At 39.4% G+C, this 19,935-nt stretch overlaps 1 protein-coding gene across 4 annotated transcripts in view; it reads left to right on the top strand.

The window, feature by feature from the left end:
- LOC120769791 (homeotic protein ocelliless) overlaps nt 1–19,935 on the top strand; it is a 150,577-nt gene that overhangs the window by 88,914 nt on the left and 41,728 nt on the right. The gene's annotated exons all lie outside the window — the stretch shown is intronic.

Here is a 19,935-nt window from a genome sequence, read left to right as displayed (position 1 = left end):
CTGATTGCTATAAATTATGTTGTTATATAAATCAAGAAAATCGTTTGACGAACAAAAATTTTCGGTGAGAAATGACATGGAGAGTTCACGAAAAAATTTGAATATTTTCAAAAAGTGTCTTAAGTGGTCCTTCAATAAGCTGTTTGAGCCGTCTCGGCACAACTTTATTTAGCATTGCTTTAGGTCTAACGTTAGTTATTTAAATTGTAAAAAGATACTCTATAAAAATTATTTCAGAACCTTAAAAACTAGGAGGGTTCACCCTGCAGTTTTTAAGATATAGAAGGCAACATCAAGTACTCTATAAAATAAAGGGTGATCCATTTCGAGGTTCCCTACTACTAGCGGTATTTTCCGATAAGAATTTAGACTCTAAATATCCTCACAGGAAAAAGCCTAACGGTGTGATATTACACGATCTTGGTGGCCAATCGACCGGCCCAAGACGTTAAAATATCTGCTCACCGAAGTGTTTTCTCAATAAATCCATTGATTGATACGATGTGTGAGAAGTAGCGCTGTCTTGTTGAAACCAAATATTGCCGAGATCGCGGCCTTCAATTTGAAGCATCAAATGGTCGGTTATCGTGGCGTGATATCGGTCGCCATTGACAGGAACGTTCTCGCCAGCATCATTTTGAAGAAATATGGACCGTTGATTCCACCGGTTTCTGGAACCCAGCCAAAAATTGGCCTAATCGCTGAACATTTGGATCGAAAACGTAGGATCTTATTGAAACTTTTCAAGAACCCATGAGCGAAATGCGCACCCGTACTGAACAAAAATTGACACGATTCACACGTGATCTGTCAAAAGAAGGCTATTAAAAAGTACCTCTATTTGGACCTGAAATTTTGCCAAAGCCCTTTTCTTCTCAAGGAGATGCCGGTTTGTTGGAACCAATAAGAAATGCATTTGTGAAAGGGAAGCTTCAATTCTGCCAAAGTTAAAATTATTTTGCTACATTTGAGTTTGGACTGAAACACTTAGAAAGGTATTGATATGCAATTTGGTACTCTTAGTATGACGGAACACTCTTCTTGCCGGAATTAATTAGAAGCCTCTCCTAAGCCAATAAAAAGATATAAAAAGGATGTTCGTTGGTTCGTTCAACCTTATAATTATTACCGATACTAAAGTGAGTTATATGTATTAGGTCGATTTCCTACACTCTCTTTTCATTATAGAGGATTTAGAAAGCCTCAATTTTTACATTCGGTGAGCTTCCCTATGTTTTCAAGAAATGTTAACATATCTTTCGAAATATTTTGCATCTCTTATATTCTTGCAATTGCCTATAGTGCCTTCGGTTCGCTTCGGAATCGTATCTAGTCCTTGCTTACTCTCCTAGTTATCCCTTTTTCTCTTCGCGAAATTCAATTCTCGTTAATTGGAGCATTTTAGTTCATATTTCCGTTTGTTTTTATTTTCCTCAACTCGTTTAGCTTTCGAGTGGCTCTCCAGTAATGTTTACGCTTTGCTTTTTGTTTGCTGCTGCCGCTGGTCGCTCACATCCTTCATAATCAATTGCTAATTTAACCATTGCCACATAACAATTATACTACCGTTTACACCCCGCCCGCTGCGTCACACCAGTGACCACGCATCGGCCGAGCGCTGAGCACATATTATTATTATTTAGTAATGTTTACATTGCAAGGATGCGAGGGTTGACACCGATTGTCGCAGATTTGCTGGCGCTGTTGGAAAAAAATTCCTCCTAAATGCGCCCTTGTAAGTGCGTGTGCGTGGACGGAGGGTTGTTCCACAGCCGCCCCTTGCTGCACTTCCCTGTCGCTTGCTACCGTTTCTGGGCTCTTTTTTGTTTTGCCTGCTGTTTGCTTCCTTCAACTTCACTTTCCCTTTGTCTGCCTGCGCTGCTGCTGCTCTACAAATGCTTCCTGGTACTTCCTTTTCGCTTTGACATTTTTTCAACATTATAACCTGACGTGTTGTTGTTGTTGTTGATGTTGTTGGCATGTATTTCATCAAATTGTCGGTACAAAATGCGACACTTGCTCGCAATAAATTTGTTTGCCTGTTCGCCGGTTTGTTTGTTTGTTTGCTTAATTTTAAGTGGCTTAATGACACGGACGTAATTAGCAAATCGTTAGAAGCATAGCTTAGTCGGCTATTTAATCGTTCTTGCTCGTGTTGTTATTGTTGTTGGCATTTCTTGTAGCTAATATTGTGCGCAAGGGGATGGTTAACTACTTAGAAATTCATGACAATTAAAATGTCTGGAATGAGATTTGCGTTGCACTGATGACGTTAACGATGACAACAACAGCAGCAAAGTACAACAACAAGCAGATATCAGAATAAAAACGAAAACAATTACAAACACAGGAAAGCCGAGTATGACAACAAACCTAAGGAAACGTGGTGTATTTGACTAAGTGGGCTGGACATGTGTAACTGTATATACGAATATACTCGTTTATGGATGTATGAATACAGACGGGCACTCGCACAAAAGCTGTCAACTGTGATTTAATGAAGCGTTCTTTACGAAAATAGCCAAGTTGACGTAAATGTGATTAATTTATGGCCATGCTTTGGACAAATTTATATTTAATGGGCGTCTGCTAGAGTTGTTGTTGGTAGGTTACTTCTTCCGACGACTTCTTCTGTTTTCTTTTAAATGTTGAGGCAACTACTTGTGTTTTCGTAATGTTTAGTAATATGAGAAGTAAGTCTTCTCGCCTTTGAGTATACCCATATTGAGGGAAGGTCTTTTGGAAGAATTACTAGAGTTGTAGAGGATCCTTACAGGAGCCCTGATGACAACTTCAGCGGATGCATTAGAAAGGTTACTAAATCTGCCATCAATTGACATTAAAGGAGCAGGCTATACAGAAAAATCAGCTAAAAGACTGGTGGCACTAAGTGAATTCTCCACAAAAGCCTTGGGGAATAATTCAACTAGTTCAACAAGTCAAGGGGTCGGTAAATAAATTAGACCACAAACTTTCAGAGTTTATTTGAGAGAGAAGGTCTTAGGTCACACTAAAAAGGATGGACTCTCTTGAGAAACTTACAACATCTGCACAGATGGATCCAAATGGTAAACGAAATGGGAGCTCGGAGCTGGTTCTTAGGTGACCCTTTAAGCTTGCGAAATACTGCAGTATCTTCCATCCTGAAGTCTTTGTGGTCAGGCAGGCGGCTGAAGCTAACAACGCAGGAAACAGCCTAAAGAGGATAAATAACCAGGCGACAATTAAGCCAATAATCTCATATCGCATTGCGTCAAAGTAGTCCTTAGAAGCAGGGAGGCAGCTGGTGTAGCGGCTGCCAATATACTGGTTGCAGGGCAAAAAAGAATCCCGGGAAACGTAGTGGTTGAGACCGCGAAAAGTGTCACACATTTGGCTACCGAACCAGCACAGGAAATACTGAAGTAACAAAAATGGTATACAATGAAATTTGCGATAGAGTTGACAGGTGGATCACGGCGAGATGGAATGCCTTAAGTACCTACAGCATCACCAAGATCATGAGCAAGAGCACCGAAGGAAAACTTGCGTGTTTTATGCTCACATGGCCTTGAAGGGCTGCCGGCCAGTTAAATCGTAACCTACTGCCATCACATACGAACCGGATGAGCGTATGTAACGACACATGCAGAAAGTGTCGAGAAGTAGACAAAAGAGAGACGCTGGAAGAGCTCCTATGCCTCTATCCAACATCTAAAACTCGTCTTCGCAGTTGAAGGGACTAGACGAAGTACCAAACTTAGATATCTAGTCGCTCTTATAATTCGCAAAAAGCGGCGTCCCGTATAACAATTCATTTTAAACTCAATCTCCATCTGACATTACTAAGAGTTGGTAGGCCAGTATAAGAATCGAGTTTTTGAGGATCCTTTGTGTTGATTTTGGATCTTTTTACTTAGTGGTATAAATAGGTCAAACTAATGAGATTGATTTCTCATAGAATTTTTAACGGATTCACTGCAGAGATATTTGAAGAATGAAAATTTACGAGGAAATCTCTTCTTATCCGCTGTTGAAGAAGTTTGCGCAATATACTGCCTCTAAAAAAGCCCGAAGAGTATAAAAAACAAGTGGAAGTCAAGTTTAGGAAGAATCAAGCTAAGAAGGTTGTCAAGTTATGGAAGAATTAAGTTCAGAGTTGTGTTGTCATCCCCGAAGAAGCTCGTTGTATATTCTAATGATTTCAAAAACTTCTACATTTATGTCCAGTTCCGAAATACCAACACTCTTTTAAAAGAACTTTCGCAAATTCCGAGTTTCAAACTCCTCAACCCACTGAAGGCAAGTCGGCTTGTTTTTCTCTCTTCTTTTTTTTTTTTGAAATATGAAAAGAACACCCTGCTCACCAATTACATGGCACCAAAAACAATCACAGCGGTGCATATTTTTCCAACCCATATTTGCTACCCAACCAACTAACGCCTTACACGGACTACACACCCAAGGCCTTGGTGCTGATACTGGTGCCGTTCGGTGGCATTGCCACTTGCAGATTTAATTGGGCGTAAGTAAGGGTGTTTCGAGTTCATTAAAAAACAAACACTGCGGCATGCAAAAGCGTATGTCGATCCAAGCACAAAAGAAGCATCACTTTCCACAAGCTCATAGACCTTATTGCACACAGGACGAAGGACGAACGCCTGTACGGTTAGGCAAAACACAGTTAGACGCGCGACAAGCGGACCGCATGCAGCGCATTATTGCCAACTTCTCGCCTTTTGTGGCGCGCCGGGTTGCCTCATCAGCGCAGCCACTAAAAAACAGCTTAACCACAGGAGTTCGCTTCCGGTGTGCATGCTTGCGACGACGACGACGACGACGATGCGTGTTATTTGTTGTAATAGTGATAGCTACCAAAAACAGATTGGTGCATGAGCTCGACTGCCAATGTGACAGAAGGTTGCTAAGTACACACACACACACACACACACACACACACACACACACACTTATACAAGCTATGTTGCAAGTTTATGTAATAGTAATGTATTATAACAACAATTGAGCGTGATTTGACAATTGTCGGCGTTCAAGTGGAAATAGCAACCACAACAACAATAACACAAACAAACATGTGCCTGCTGTGTCTGATACTTGCTGAAGCGCTCTTCTGCTAATCTCACACCAAAATACAATTCGAAAAAAAATAGCAAAATAAAAAATAGCAACAACAGCAATCGCTTGACTTACAAGAGGGTGTCACCCCAATTGTGCGCTGCATAATATCATCATTAGTTCGCTACTACAATTATTCGCCGGCCAAATTCAGCAAAATTTTTGTGATTTTTGAATTTCCAATTCATTATTCATTCATTCCTTCCTTCGACGTTTGCAATCTTGTCTTGGCGTTTGTTGTAAATTGTCTTCAATGCCACAATTATTATGTTTATTTCGTTTATTGTGTTGTTGTAATGTGTAAAAAATTGACTTTTTTTTCAATTTTCATAAGAATATTGTGTTGCGGTTGCATGATATTCGTTTTATTGACCGTGTGTTTGACGGAAATCCGTTTGGCCAGTTTATTCTATTCCGCCATTTTTTCGAATGCTAATTTTCGGTTTGTATAATGTAGCGGCACATAATTCATTAATCAAGTGAAGTGCGATTTCGATAAAGAAGGTAATTTCGTTTCACTTGAATGATTAGCTCACGTTATTCCGAAGTGGAAGAGAAGTAAACTAGATAAATATTTAGCAAATGAATTGAGAAAAAAACTGGATAGGCTTCCCATACTAGCAGGAAATATCCGCTTCCCGGTAACTAATAGTGCTCTTTCAGTATCCAAATAATAGTATTTCGCTGAGACTGTAGTTTAGGTTATTCTGTGTAACAATAACTTAAACACTTTCTGTTGTCTATTTATTAACCAGACTCCATAATATTTCTGGAGTTAGATAGGGAGTCTTTGAACTGCGACCCATGGTCTATTGTGCCTTCTCTTATATGACATATGGTCTCAGAGGTCCAGTGTTCCGAACAATTCCAGGAGCCTGCTGGGCGCGACTGGGGTAATGTGGTCCTTGCCCACGTAGATGAAACCTAGGGCTTTGGGCCAGCTTCTGCAAATTGTTGGGCAATCAGGTGTTCTGGAGTTTTTTGTTCCATGTCGCAGAAAACATGACATTATTGGTTACGGGCTTCCTGAACCTGCAGTGCCCTGCATTGGGCGCGTCAAGGAGACGAAATTTATCTCGGGGGAGGTTGATCATTTCCTTAAACCTTGTAATGTTGTACCCTCCCAGAAGTAGCTTGGCATGATGCAATCCTGCTGTCAATGCTGTTCTCTCTTCCGTGCCGAGCACCTTCTTTGTAGTGTGGGACCCCAAGGCAATGCATGGTTCTGGTCCCATCATCCTGGGCGGTTCCGCTGAGCGTTCGTCGGTCAGCACATTGTCGACTACCTTTTTATGCCCAGATTAGGTATACACGGTTCCAAACTGATAGGCGGTTAAGCATTCCTATACACTCCTAATTACTGCCGAGAGTAACTCTGATTTTCTTTGTAAAGTTAACCCTCTTCGCAACGCCGTCCCTTGGAAGAATAGCCAGTGCTGTGTCTTCCCATAGAGCCTTCCTTTATAGATTTACATTATGTTCTCTTTCGCCTCACGATCATAGTATACAGTCATTTTGTGATACCTGGCATGCAGCCCCAGGATCTGTCTGCTGGGCGTCAACACATTATGAATTACTTGGTGGCTTTGGGCAGTGTTAAATCCACGTGCCTCCTCCACTGTAAGGTTGAATCTAATGTGAGGCCACGGAACTTAACCTCTTTAGACACTTCAAACTCCCTACCTTCGAGTGTTAGGGGCCTCAAGCCCGGAAGAGATCTTAACTTTGTAATAGGGACAATGGTTGTTTTTGATGGGTTGATATTTAACCCTACCCTTTGATAGACTTAACTATGTCGCAGAAAGTGTTCTTAAATTTACTTCGCGCATTTATGGTAATGTCATCGGCGTACCCTTGACACCGAATCCCATTGTTTGTGAACTCTCTACTATTAGGCTCCATAGCTGGGGCGATAAAACTCCATCCTGTGGGCAGCCCCTCGGGTACTAAGACGAATCTTACTTCCCTCCCACAATGGTTTCAGCTACCCTACGACGCAGTAAAGTCTTTATCCATCTGCATACTGTAGCCGCCATGTTCCTTTTCTCCAGTGCCTTGATCACGCTTGCGTGAGACTCAGCATCATTAAAAGCACCTTCGGTGTCCAGAAATGCGCATATCGCAATCTCGGCATTATCCAGTGAATCCTGAAGATCAGCCGTGAGTAGTGTGTGGTGTCTGCCTGCTCTGTACGTGTACTGACTGGCATGTAGGGGTGCGATTTTCAGCTCCGTCGGTCTCATATGGTTGACCACAATCTTTTCCATCCCTTTTAATTGGCTTTCCTTCGCTATTCTCCACGGTCTTTTAACAACTGTTACTTGATTTATACTCGGTTTGGTATTAGAGAGTCATCTATTCTGATAGCTAGTTCTTTTTTGTGTAGGATCAGTCTGCAATATTCGGCTTTTTGTAGCATACTTTCTAGCATATGAAACTACAAAAAGTCCTTTTCTCAGCGAAATTCGTTTAAAATTTGACTAAAGCATGTACACTTGAATTTTACTCGTACAAAAGACAGGCGCTTGAAGAGAAACTATGTACATAAGCACTTCAACCTGCGAATGTCTTAATTAAGACAAAAATGATGTTGAAGAGTTGCCTCGCAGCGGCCCCAATTACTATCCACTACGTGTCTGATTGACGTAACCACGTTGTAAATGCAATGCCGTACTCCAAAACAGTGCCTCGAAGTCTAGTTTTACAACCAGTTGTTTGGTGATGATGCCAGACTTAGTGTTTTGATGCAGAACTACTCTCAAACTGGTCTGGAATTTGTTATTGTTAATAATAAAGTATCGGAACTTGCTGTGTTATTAGACCAGGTCAACTTTTGTGTAAAAATATATCTTATATACTTATCATGCATGCAAATATGTCTGAGCATATGTGACTTATATGGTTCAAGCCCCACATCATGTTGTTGTTCATGAAGCGTGGACTTAGAGTGTATTCCTACATGAAAAATTAATATATGTATGTATTACTGCATATCTTCAACACACTCCCTTGTAGAACGCATTTGTTCGAAGACAGGCAGGGAAAGCGAGCAGGAGGGGCTAAGAGGACTTGTCGCGACACAGCACTTCATCACAGTCAAAGTCGTTCGCTTGCGCTGCTGTTAAGGCTGCCATGTTGGCACGACCGTGATGGCCGACGAGCCTCGAGGCTGAAATTTTGTCGGTGCAAAATAGGAATGTGCACATGCAAAATTTAATTACGACAAAAGGATGAGTGCTTAATTATACGTAAACATTTAAGTTCTTCACAAGCCCCTGGTACATAGGAAGACGAGTGCAAAGCAAAGGCATGCGAGGACTTGTGAGAATATGAGATTACAAAAATTTATATGTACATACATATATACCTTTGTAGGTACGTGCAAATAATAAAATGTTCGTATTAAGGTGGAATTCTAGTAGATGTGTATGTATGGGTATGAGTGCTGTGTTTGGGCCGTTAGAGGAGTGAGTGGCCTATGTAGACATCATGGCAACATAAATAATAAATTTCATCAAATAAATAAAGAGTTATTTATTAAATTATTTGTAATGCCAGTTATAAGCGCAATGGAATTTGAAAACTAATCGCACTACATTACTAACGGCATTTTAAGATATATAACGGGTGATCCAAGGGGAGGTACTTTTTTCAATAGCCTTTTTTCGACAGATCAACTTCATTACAAAAATTCACGTTCTGTAAATCATGTTTTTCGCGCTCTTCATTCGACTTATGGTCAACATAATCGGCCTACTGAGCACACTATTCGCAACACCATCAGCCATCTTGAAACATAGCACTCATTATTGGATAATATTCGATAGAATTGGCCACACCCAGCACGCAGGGAAGAAAATATAGCAGCCGTTGCTGAGAGTGTACACGAAGACCGTGGAGCACCGTTCGCAGCAACTCGGACTGACGTATGGAACGACTTGACGCATTTTACGTCGAGATCTTAAGTGTGAAGCAGATGTGCAAGAACTGAAACCGCTCGACCTTCTCAAACGACATCGCTTCACACTATGAGCTCTTAAAAAGTTCCAAGGAGATCCGACCTTTTCGAGACAAATTTTTTTCAGCGACGAGGCCCATTTCTGGCACAATGGCCATGTAAAATATAAGGGTTTGTGGGCCGGTGGAATTATCGGACCTTATGTCTTCAAAAATGACACCTGTGAGATGATAACCGGCTATTTGATGCCTAAATTTGAAGATCGTGATTTCGGCGACATTTGGTTTCAACAAGACGGCGCCATTTCCCACACATCGCATCAATCAATGGATTTATTGAGGGAACACTTCGGTTAGTAGATAATTTCACATTTTGGGTTGGTCGATTGGCTACCGAGATCGTGTGGTATTACACCGTTAGACTTATTATTGTGGGGCTATGTAAAGTTTAAAGTCTTTTTGGTCAATCTTCTTCTTCTTCACATCTATTCACTTTAAGCTTGCTCAGGCCTTGGCGCCAAACATCACCCATGTCATTCGCTAGTTACCAGACGAAATGCTTGAACGAGTCATCGAAAATTGGACTCAATGGATGTATCATCTCAGACGTAGCCACGGCCACCATTTCAAAGAGATAATTCAAATCTTAAATGTCAAAGAATTTTATTTTCTAATAATAGTAGCATGGCAGTGGTCTGAGTATGCTCATCTACGAACTCCGCCTAATTTTTATTATCATATCGTAATTTTTATTAGAGTTACAGCTTTCACGGTCAGACGGACAGGCAGACAGTCAACCGGATTTCAACTTTTCTCGTCAACCTGATGTTTTATACTATATATGTAACCCTATATCTATCTCGCTTAGTTTTATGTGATGCATACAACCGTAAGGTGAACAACACTATAATGCTCTGTAGCAACAACTTGCAAGAATATATAAATTATTGCCTATTGATTTAAAAGTAGATTCAAGCTTTAAGTATTATATGAAACTCACATGTCACTTATCGGTGGGGAGTTTAAAAATCACAGCAAACCAATAAGCACACACCAACAACCCCGCTTGAACCGCAGTCGCTGAATTTCATTGCCGTAAAGCACCCAACCACCTAAAAAAAATTAAAATAAAATATAAAACTCCAAAAATCGCGCTTAAAATGCGCCGCACACCAGCTAACCGCATTAAGGTAAAATTTGCTGTCAACCAAAAGCTTTTGGCCAAAAGCCAGTCACCAACAGCAAATCGCGCGGCGACCACTAAGCGTCACCGCCAAACGTTCGCGCATCCATATTCATATTCACATAAAAAACCCGACGCCAGGCAAGCATTATCCACACATACACACTCGCTTACACACACATCAAACAGAGATTTACAAGCAGTTTTCAGATTTACAGAGATTGGCCTGGTCGCATCATGTCGCCAGAAAATAAAAAGTGAAAAAATGAGAATTATTAAATTTACATTTTTCCATTCGCGGTTTCAATTGGCAGCACAAATGAAAAAAGTAAAAGTGAAATTGAAAAAAGTATGCTAACTCCAAAAACGCAGCAAATTTGCCTGACAACCGCTTGCTGCCCACCACTCCCTCAGTGTCTCACATCTTCTCTCATGCGGCACTTTTATGAAAATCCAATTTCACTTTACTGTCCACTAGTGCGTTTTTACTTTCTTTTTTGTTGTTGCTGTTGTTGTTGTACTTGCTTTCTCTCTACTCCCGCCCTTGCTTTTGGTGGGTTTGAAAATTTTAAGAAATTTAATCATTTTTTGCATATTAAATTAAGTTATGCTTCGTTTGCATTCGCCGAACGTCGTTATTAGAGCAGGCGGCAGGCGGCAGGGGGAGGGCGGAGTTGCCGTATGGGAACATCAAAGCTGTTGCATTGAATATTTATGCTATGCATGTGTATGTACACTGGCAGCGTGTATGCTTTTGTGCTGGTGTCTACAGTGAGCGAGTAGTTGTTGTAAAAGCTTCTGCTGGTTAAGTTTTCGAATTAGAATAAATTATTAAGGTGTGCATATATGAATTTCTTTTTAAGTTTGGTTAGATATCGTGTATACGTGTGTAGAAAATGACTGCAATTTAAGTTTTTGCTGGTAGAAAACTATTTTTCGCAATTAAAAATAAATAAAGAAGAGTTTCATTAAAAACTCTGTTTCAGTTTGGAGTTATAAAATTTTTGACCTAAACTCGTAGAAACTTTTCGGAACGGCACTAAGTTTCAAGATTTGCGCAAAATCAAAAAATTTAGTTAAATTTCTGATCTAAGCCCTTCTTAGGACCCGGGTTGACACCAAAAGTGTGACATTTAACGTAGTTTCTCCTGCCCCCTATAACCCCCCCTTATTTGCTAATGACAGTGAAATATTTAATAACTCCCTCGAAAAATCTCGCTTCAATAAAAGCAGGACAAAATAAACAATTCCACATAATCTCGCGTTGAAAATGTGTTAATGCAATTTTCATCACTCATACGCCCTGCGGTACTCCATAATTTCGTCTTTTTGTTTCTTGCAAAACTTTTTACCCAACAAAATTTTAATTAGTTTTTATACTTTTTCATTCACATTCACATGTGCTTGTTCAACAACTGAGCAAGCAAACATTTTTGAAATACATACCCAAACTGGTCCAAAAGGGTTGGAGCATGGACTACTTGTCAAGGAGACTGAACTTTAAAGCAAAATTTTTTCCGAAATTGTACATTTTTGTCATAATTAATTAATATTTATACACTTATTTTGAAATAGTTTCAGAATTGTGTTCTATAAACAATAGTTTCTCATATTACAATAACAAAGTGTCTCTCTATGTGATTTTTTATTGACTGAACTTTCGCTTTTTTCACAAGCCGCGGCTAATATTTTTTTTATTTAAAGGTATTTTAAGTTTTAATTGCATATCGTCTATGAAAAACTTTTTTTCAAATACATACATAGTATACATAGGTGACTTGAGTAAAATATAGGGTGATCGAAAAAGTCTTTTCGTATTTTTAATGAAACTTCAACTTATGTTTTGTTTATATTTATACTAATAATTAAATAAACAAATATGTAACATTTTGGTTGACCACTTTTTGCCATTTTTCCGCTGGACACATTATTCCATCAGTCTAAAACTTTGGCGGTTTCTGGGCGAAAAACTGCGACAAATAATTTTCACAGGCTTCTCCTCAAGCCAACTTTACTTCATTAAGGGAGTAATGAATTAACCGAAACAGATAGTAGTCCAATGGTGCAAGGTCAGGGCTATATGGTGGATGCATCAAAACCTCCCAGCCATGCTTTCCCAGTTTTTGAGGAGTCATCAAAGATGTGTGTGGTCTAGCGTTGTCCTGTTGAAAAACGAAGCCCTTTCTGTTGATCAGTTCTAGCCGTTTTTTTTTGATTACTTGCTTCAGTCTCATCAGTTATTGACAGTAAAATGCAGAATCAATCGTTCGACCAGGCTGGAACAGTTCATAGTGCCTGATACCTTTTCAATCCCACCAAACACTCAACATAACCTTTCGAGGCGACAATCCTGGCTTTGCGACGATTTCTTGAGCTTCACCACGCTTGGACCATGATCTTTTTCGCACATTATAGTCATATTTGATCCACTGTTCGTCTCCTGTTACCATTTGTTTCAAAAATTGTTCGATTTCATTTCGTTTCAGCAAAGAATCGCAGATGTTAATTCGGTCCATTAATTTTTTCGCAGCCAATTCATGTGATACTCAAACATCGAGCTTCTTTTTGTAGCCAGCCGTTTTTAAATAGTACAAACCCGTTTGATAATGAATGTTAAGTTCCTTAGCGATGTCACGGCTGCTTAGGTGACGGTCCTGGTCAATCTTTTCCATATTTTCATCGACTTTTTCAACAATATGTCGATCAGAGCGAGGTGCATCTTTCACATCGGAATTTCCAGAAGGGAAGTGAGTGAACCTGGACAAAATACGAAAATACTTTTTCGACTAGCCAATATTGAACAACTTCTTTCACATGTTGCTTAGTGAGCTGAGTATTTTCTTGGTATTCGCTCATATTTCTATAAACCAAGTGGTTTCATAAAATTTTTTGGCTTTACTTCTCATCCCTGCGGTACTCTACATAAAGGCTGAAACTTGGGTTCTGCTACTAGTTTTTGGGTTAAACTACACTTCTTCAATAATTGTCTGGAGCCGCCTCGAAGTGATGTAACCTTTAGTAGGCCTCTAAATATTACGTTTTACTGCAGGGTAGGCATTTCTGCTGAATATTCATGACATATATAAATATATACATATGTATATGTATGTACCCACATAAGTTTCCCTTCATTAAGTGTGAACTCAAGCGCGACACAGATTTAATACTTTCCGCAAATTCCAGCAAATTAAAATCACATGATCAACACTTTGTTTGCATGCGGTGCAAGCACTTGCGCGAGGTGAGGCATGAGCGAGGTGCAAACTTTGGCTGCTGACGTCGTCAAACTTTTCGCAGTTGGCAACACAATTGCGGTATATAAATTGCAGTTACGAAAATTTCATAAAAAAAGTAAAGCAATTTAATTTTTTTTTTATTTCCAAATGTGATATTTGCTCGCAGCGAGTGAATTTGTGCATGAGCTTGCTTAAGAGGCTTGGCTTGAATAACTTCTTTTCATACTTTTTTGAACTCTTTTTGCGCTCACCCTTTCCAAAAGTCTTTACTTAAGCACTGCCTTCTTCATCACTAATTGAATAACACGGTTACATTGATGTCATAAGCCCCTTAACTGTCGCATTACATATTACCGTGCATAACGTACAAAATATGCCGTTGAGTCGCCATTCGCTGTTTCATATAGCACACCCCCGCCAGTGTTTGGCCAAAACGACGCGTGAATCTCATACAAGTCTGCACGCATACCAACAATCATGTACAAAAACAGCAAAACAAAGCACCTGCGAACTTAAGTGAATTCCCTTTTCGCCATGTCGAGCGAAAATATGGCGACTTTGCGCCATCGGCACGAACAACCCACGAGCACTGTTAGAGTCTGCCGAGAGCAAAGGGCAAAGCACAAGCGGCAATGCGTACACGGCAGCAGCGGCAGCGTCGTAGAGGCTTATTTTAATTGCATGATGAATATTAAAGCATTTGCCTAATTCATTATTGAAGTGCGCAAGTGTGGCATTATTTATGAGCTTAAGTTGTGAATTGCCAAATTGAGTTGAGTGAAGTTGAGTAGAGTGGCGTGGCAGTTACTGCTTTGGCTTAACGTAAATTATATACACACTTACTTAGCACATGCAAGCATATTTACAGGCGTTGAAGCTGTTGCAGCGTAGCCCCAACCATTTCCTTCCTATAGACTCCACATATTATGTGGCAGATAATTATTCAAAGCTGTTTGTGGCGGTATTTCAAATATTCGTAGCGTTGAGGTGCATGTGCTTCTTTTGACATAAATATTGATATGTGGAAGTATGTCTGTCTGTTTATAGTAATTTTCACGCGGAATTCGAGTGAATTTCATGCTCATAAGACATGCGAGGGTATTAATACATTAAAGACTTTGCTTCGGAATTTTTGATGATCAATGTGTCTAAACATGTATCAAAGTATAACATAACTGTACTGCAAATATTCAAATTCTATATAAGAACAATTAAACTTTGATTGCGCACTTGCTAATTAATAGTTCTTGTAATTACGGCATGAATTCATAAACAAATATGGCTATTGCCATTGTGCCACTGTGAGGTATATGATTTGAAAAAATTAAAAAATTAAAAAAAAAAATCGGTGGATGCTTCACATAAGTGAAAAGTGATGTAAAAAATATATCATATTTCTTTATTCCTGTATGGAACTCGATTTCTTTTGCATAGCCACCGCGGGCATGCTTGTAGAAGTTCAGACGCTGAGCCCAATTTTCGACGGTTTTCAATCATACTGCTGCAATTTCACTTTCGACATTCGCACGAAGTTCATCAATCGTCGCTGGCTTGTTGGCATAGACCATAGACTTGACGTAGTCCCACATTAAATAGTCTAACGGCATCAAATCGCACGACCGAGGCGGCCAATTGACTGGGCCATTTCGTGAAATAACACGTTAACAAAACTTGGTTTTCAATAAATCGATTGCGACACTCGCTGTGTAGCTTGTGGCGCCGTCCTGTTGGAACCACATATTGTCCAAACCCATGTCATCTAATTCGAACCAAAAATATTCGGTTATCATTGAGCGGTAGCGATTCCCACTTACAGTAACGTGCCGGTCTTGAACATCACGGAAGAAGCACGGCCCAGTGACGCCTCCGGCCCATGAACCGCATCAAACCGTTACTTTTTCGGGATGCAATGGTGACTCATGGTATAGATGTGGATTGCTGCTTGACCAATAACGCATATTTTTCTATTTGACAAAGCCATTCAGCTAGAAATGAGCCGCATCGCTGAAGATGATTTTTCGATGAAAATCCGGATCATTTTCAAGTTCGTAGTAAAAATGCAGTTTTACAGAATATTATTTGACATTTGATTGAGCCAATTCACGGAATATAAGATGCAAGGGATGGTTGGAATTTCCAAAGTTCGTTATATACCCAGCTCTTTCCGATTAGTTGTATATTTCTAACAATTACCATAAGCACAAGGTGGATATTTTTCAATTCTCAAAAAATATATTGACTTCATTTTACAGTTACATCCTTAAAGCGACCAACATAAAGCGGCATCACTACACGAGGGATCGTAAGTTTGAATCAGAACCAAAACTAATCTAAAATTATATATATTTTGTTAATGATCGTCAACTACAGACCCTCGACTGAGTATACCGAACAAGAAAAATTACAAGTTTTGTTTTAATTTATGAGCTTTTCTATTTTTGGTTAGTTTAGAGTAAATTCCATTCGTCTTTTCTCCTTCGTTTTACATATCTGAACTTCTCTGGTAGGTTGAATGCTCTCAGTTGTCACTTTATTAGCTCTCTGAGCTTTGTAATTCAATAGTAACATTGTGAACGGCTGGAAGTTTTAATTTTAAAATTTTTTTCTTAGTGGTGAGGAGTGGAAAATGCCTTCCGCATTATCAGTGCTGTCGTTACAGCAACGGTATGAGCCACTTGCAGGTCACTAAAAACCACATTTGCATTACTTCAGGGTGGCATTCCATATTACTCATTGAGAGATTTACATTTGCGCACCTGCATCCAGGTCCCGCATTTTGCTGCATTGAAAATTGTTGGGAGTTTCTACATAGATAATCCCCCAGTTTACTTCACTCTCCAGCATGGCGCTGATTAAATTGTCCGCGTTTATTGGGTCAACCAGGGCTTCTACGGCGGTGCGTTCTTGTTGCCATCGCACCCATTCAAAGAAAGTTTTTTCAGCTTCGTCTTCTGTCGTGTCAATGTATGGGCATGACGGCTCATCGACTTTTCCCATTCTGTGGAGGTACTTTTAGAAGTATTCGTGGCCGGATTGTGTTGTGATTAAGTCGACTTCCCGAATTGATGGTTTATCCATAAGTTTAGGTCTTTTATTAAAATGGTCGCTACTCTCATTCTTCCATCTTCATTGTCATACAAGTATCGAGTCTTTCTTTATTCGATCAATTGCACGCTTGTTGTTTTCGGATGTTTTCTTCAGCTCTCACAGCTTTTTCCTTTCGTATGCCAGAAGGTCAATTGGGCCATTACCACTTATAACTAATATTGCATCGCCTGACACGTTTCGGTATGTTGATACATCTCTGAGGGCTGCGAGGACTTGCACTCTGGTTTTTCTTTTCAAACACATCTGCCCAGATCTCAGCTTCGTGTAATAGGTCGCTGATTGTCGTCGACATTAGTGGCTTTCTCTTTCCTTGGCTGGGGCCCCCTATCTTGGCCATTAGTCAGCTAGTTGGGAGGTGATTTTCACTGCCTTTCCTGAGGCGTGCAGGATTTGTATTCAGAAGGTTAGCCTGAGGTCCTGACTTACGCCTAGGTAGTTTACTACTTTTTGTGTTAGTTTTCATATGTGGCCTGGTAATATTAGAGTTATTTTCGGAAACGGGGGTTAGCTCTAAAATAATGCTTCGATTTTAGATTTGGTATTTAGCTTACGATTTTTTTATTATTATGTGTATGTATGTATGTATGCATGTATGTATGTATATAATTTTAAATGTAAATGAATGAACATTTTTAAGATTATATAATATACATATATATGTATACCTTGAATGTATTACATATATTACTCTCAATTAAATGAATGAACAAACATATATTATATATTGTTAAAAGCGCTTTATTATTCACACAAACATTTACATATTTATTTGTATACATACATAGATATACTTATGTAGTATAAAAACGCAGCTATTTTGTATGCTTTTATGCTGAGGGTTCAATTCATTTGGTTGACGCTTTCAATTAACGCTTAATTGAAATCAATTAAAACAATTTTTTTGTATAATTGCATTATTATTACTGTTACTACTCCAATTTATATGCTTATGAATATTATACAATATACACACAAACCGTTGGAAAAAAGCGAAAACAAATTCGAAAACAAGATAAGTGAAAACGGGTTGAGTGGACGAGCGTGCGACACCCGAGCTAGAGTTGGGCCACACAAACCACCCATTTATCAAGCGAATATAGATACGTATGTATGTATGTATGTGTGTGCTATGTAGTGTGCTATGTAAAATATGAATTAATTCAAATGCAGCTAGCGGCTGATGGATTCTCGGCCGCTGCGCATTGTCCATGACATCATGTTGCTGCCACCAGAATCTAGGCTTTGTCAACTATTATACTTATTGTCTGTTTGTTTGTGTTTGTGTGCGTCTAATAGGCTTAAACGTTTAATTAAATGACATGGATATCGACGATTCAGCCTCCAATTCATTCACTTATCATCAGAACTTTTACTATTCACTTTTCTTCTGCTCTGCTCTGCTCTGATCTGTGCCTTGCGCTCGCTTTCTATTCAAAGAATTGGCTTGTGAACGGCGAGCGTCGCGCAATAACACGCGATGTACTTTGTATTTATTATTGTTAATGTAATTTAAATTTAATTGAATAGTGTATAACATTCCACAGACAATTGATAGTCGTCAGTATCTGGCAATGAAGGCGCAGAAATATGAATTAATGATAACGAAATTGCACCCTTCTCCCGAAAATGTCAAAATATTCACAATTTCTGGTGTTTAATTAACTTTTTTTTTAGCTGCTGGCGCTGTTGAGGCGCTCATTTGCATATCTCCGACTTCTACATTAAATACATATTTACATATCTACGAGTACTTGAGTATGTAAATGCGACTTTTTTCTTCAATTTAAGCCAAATTGTGTTAATTAAGCGAACGCACGCAAAGAAATTGATGAATCACGATTTAATCGCGATTTTGGTGTTATCTTCGAGTCAGTGAGAACAAAAATTTAGTGGCATTTTGAAAAAATGGAAATGTTGGAGGTTACAAAGTCGTATTGCCATGCAAAAACGGCCTAACCTAGACCACAATCTCCTAAAATTTTGAATGAAAAATTTTGAATTATTGTCGTGTGCTTTCGTGGCTTTCGAAGTAGTTCGTGGGTCCTTTAAAAAACTGGTTTAATCGGTTTAAAATTTCTTCTTTTGGTATCAATGAATAAAGCCATGGAAGAAAAGACTTTCTTTCAGAAGCCCTTAAAGAATTCGTGTCATGATTGACTTGGTTCTTGTTTCGTTTCTTATATGTAAAATAAGAAGAAAATTGTTTTGGTTTGGGCCAAACTCGTATACGTTTTTAGAGATATACTCAAATTGGGTTGGTGTCTGTAAATTTTTGAACTGGAAAATACTGATTAGTAGTTGCTTCACCGGTACTGAAACTAGAATGATAAGGTCTAATCAGTTGATTATCGAGGATTTGAAGTATGCAAATATTATTTTATATACTGAAAGACCTGTGAATTAGATTACTACTGAGGATTGTGTCGCAAACTGTGGTCTCTGCTGTATTGTCCCCTTAGCTTAGACTTATCAGCGCGGCTGAGCTGTCAGATGAGACATGCTCTTTTAGTAGATACATTACTCCTTTAGTCTGACTTTTTCTTCTCGGGATTTCGGGCTCTCAAGGAATATATATCTATACTTGCCACACCTTCACTAGTCGATGAAGAATGTACAAAGTACTATAGTATAGTATTGTACTCTAGTACCAATATTTTGTTAAAGCAATCTGAGAATGACATTGCCTGAAGTGTTGGCTTTCGATCACTAAACATGGTAATTCGTTCTAAATGATAGTTTTTTGTAGCCTCTGCTCCACGCATCGATCCCATGGACAACGTTAGACAGTTTCGTGGTCCAAACAATACTACTGACACCAATTTCATCTGCCGTTTTCGAGCCGTCTATGTATCATTGAAGCGTGCTTAAGGTCTCTTTGAGAGAGGTGTCGTTGTCCCAGTCACTTTTTTGTTCAAGATATTTTGAAGCCCTTTTCACAATAAACTCCCTTGTTCTTAAAGCTCCCGTTATGCACAGCCCAGTGAGTCTCTGAACCCTTTCCATTGTCTCCTGGTAAGTGAATTTTCATACGCCTGTCCTCCATACTACTGCACCGTAGAGCAGAATTGGTCTAACAATAGCTGTATAGCACCAGTGCATGAGAGAGGGAGAGAGCCCCCAGGTTGTGCCGAGCATTTGCATACATGGCTAGCTTTCCTCACTCTTTCTTTCACATTGTGCTTCCACAGAAGTTTGCTGTCCAAAACTGCCTCAGGTACTTGGTGCAGTCCTTGAGAGAGACAGTTGTGTTCCATTTATCGAAGGGAACCTCCATAGAGGAATTTTGTGCTTTCTTGTCCCTTGCTAATGTCGTCTGTAAGCAGGACTGCATCTGTT

This window comes from Bactrocera tryoni, chromosome 2 (assembly GCF_016617805.1).
Source record: "Bactrocera tryoni isolate S06 chromosome 2, CSIRO_BtryS06_freeze2, whole genome shotgun sequence".
NCBI classification, from domain to species: domain Eukaryota; kingdom Metazoa; phylum Arthropoda; class Insecta; order Diptera; family Tephritidae; genus Bactrocera; species Bactrocera tryoni.
This window is presented reverse-complemented; position numbering and strand designations above follow the sequence as displayed.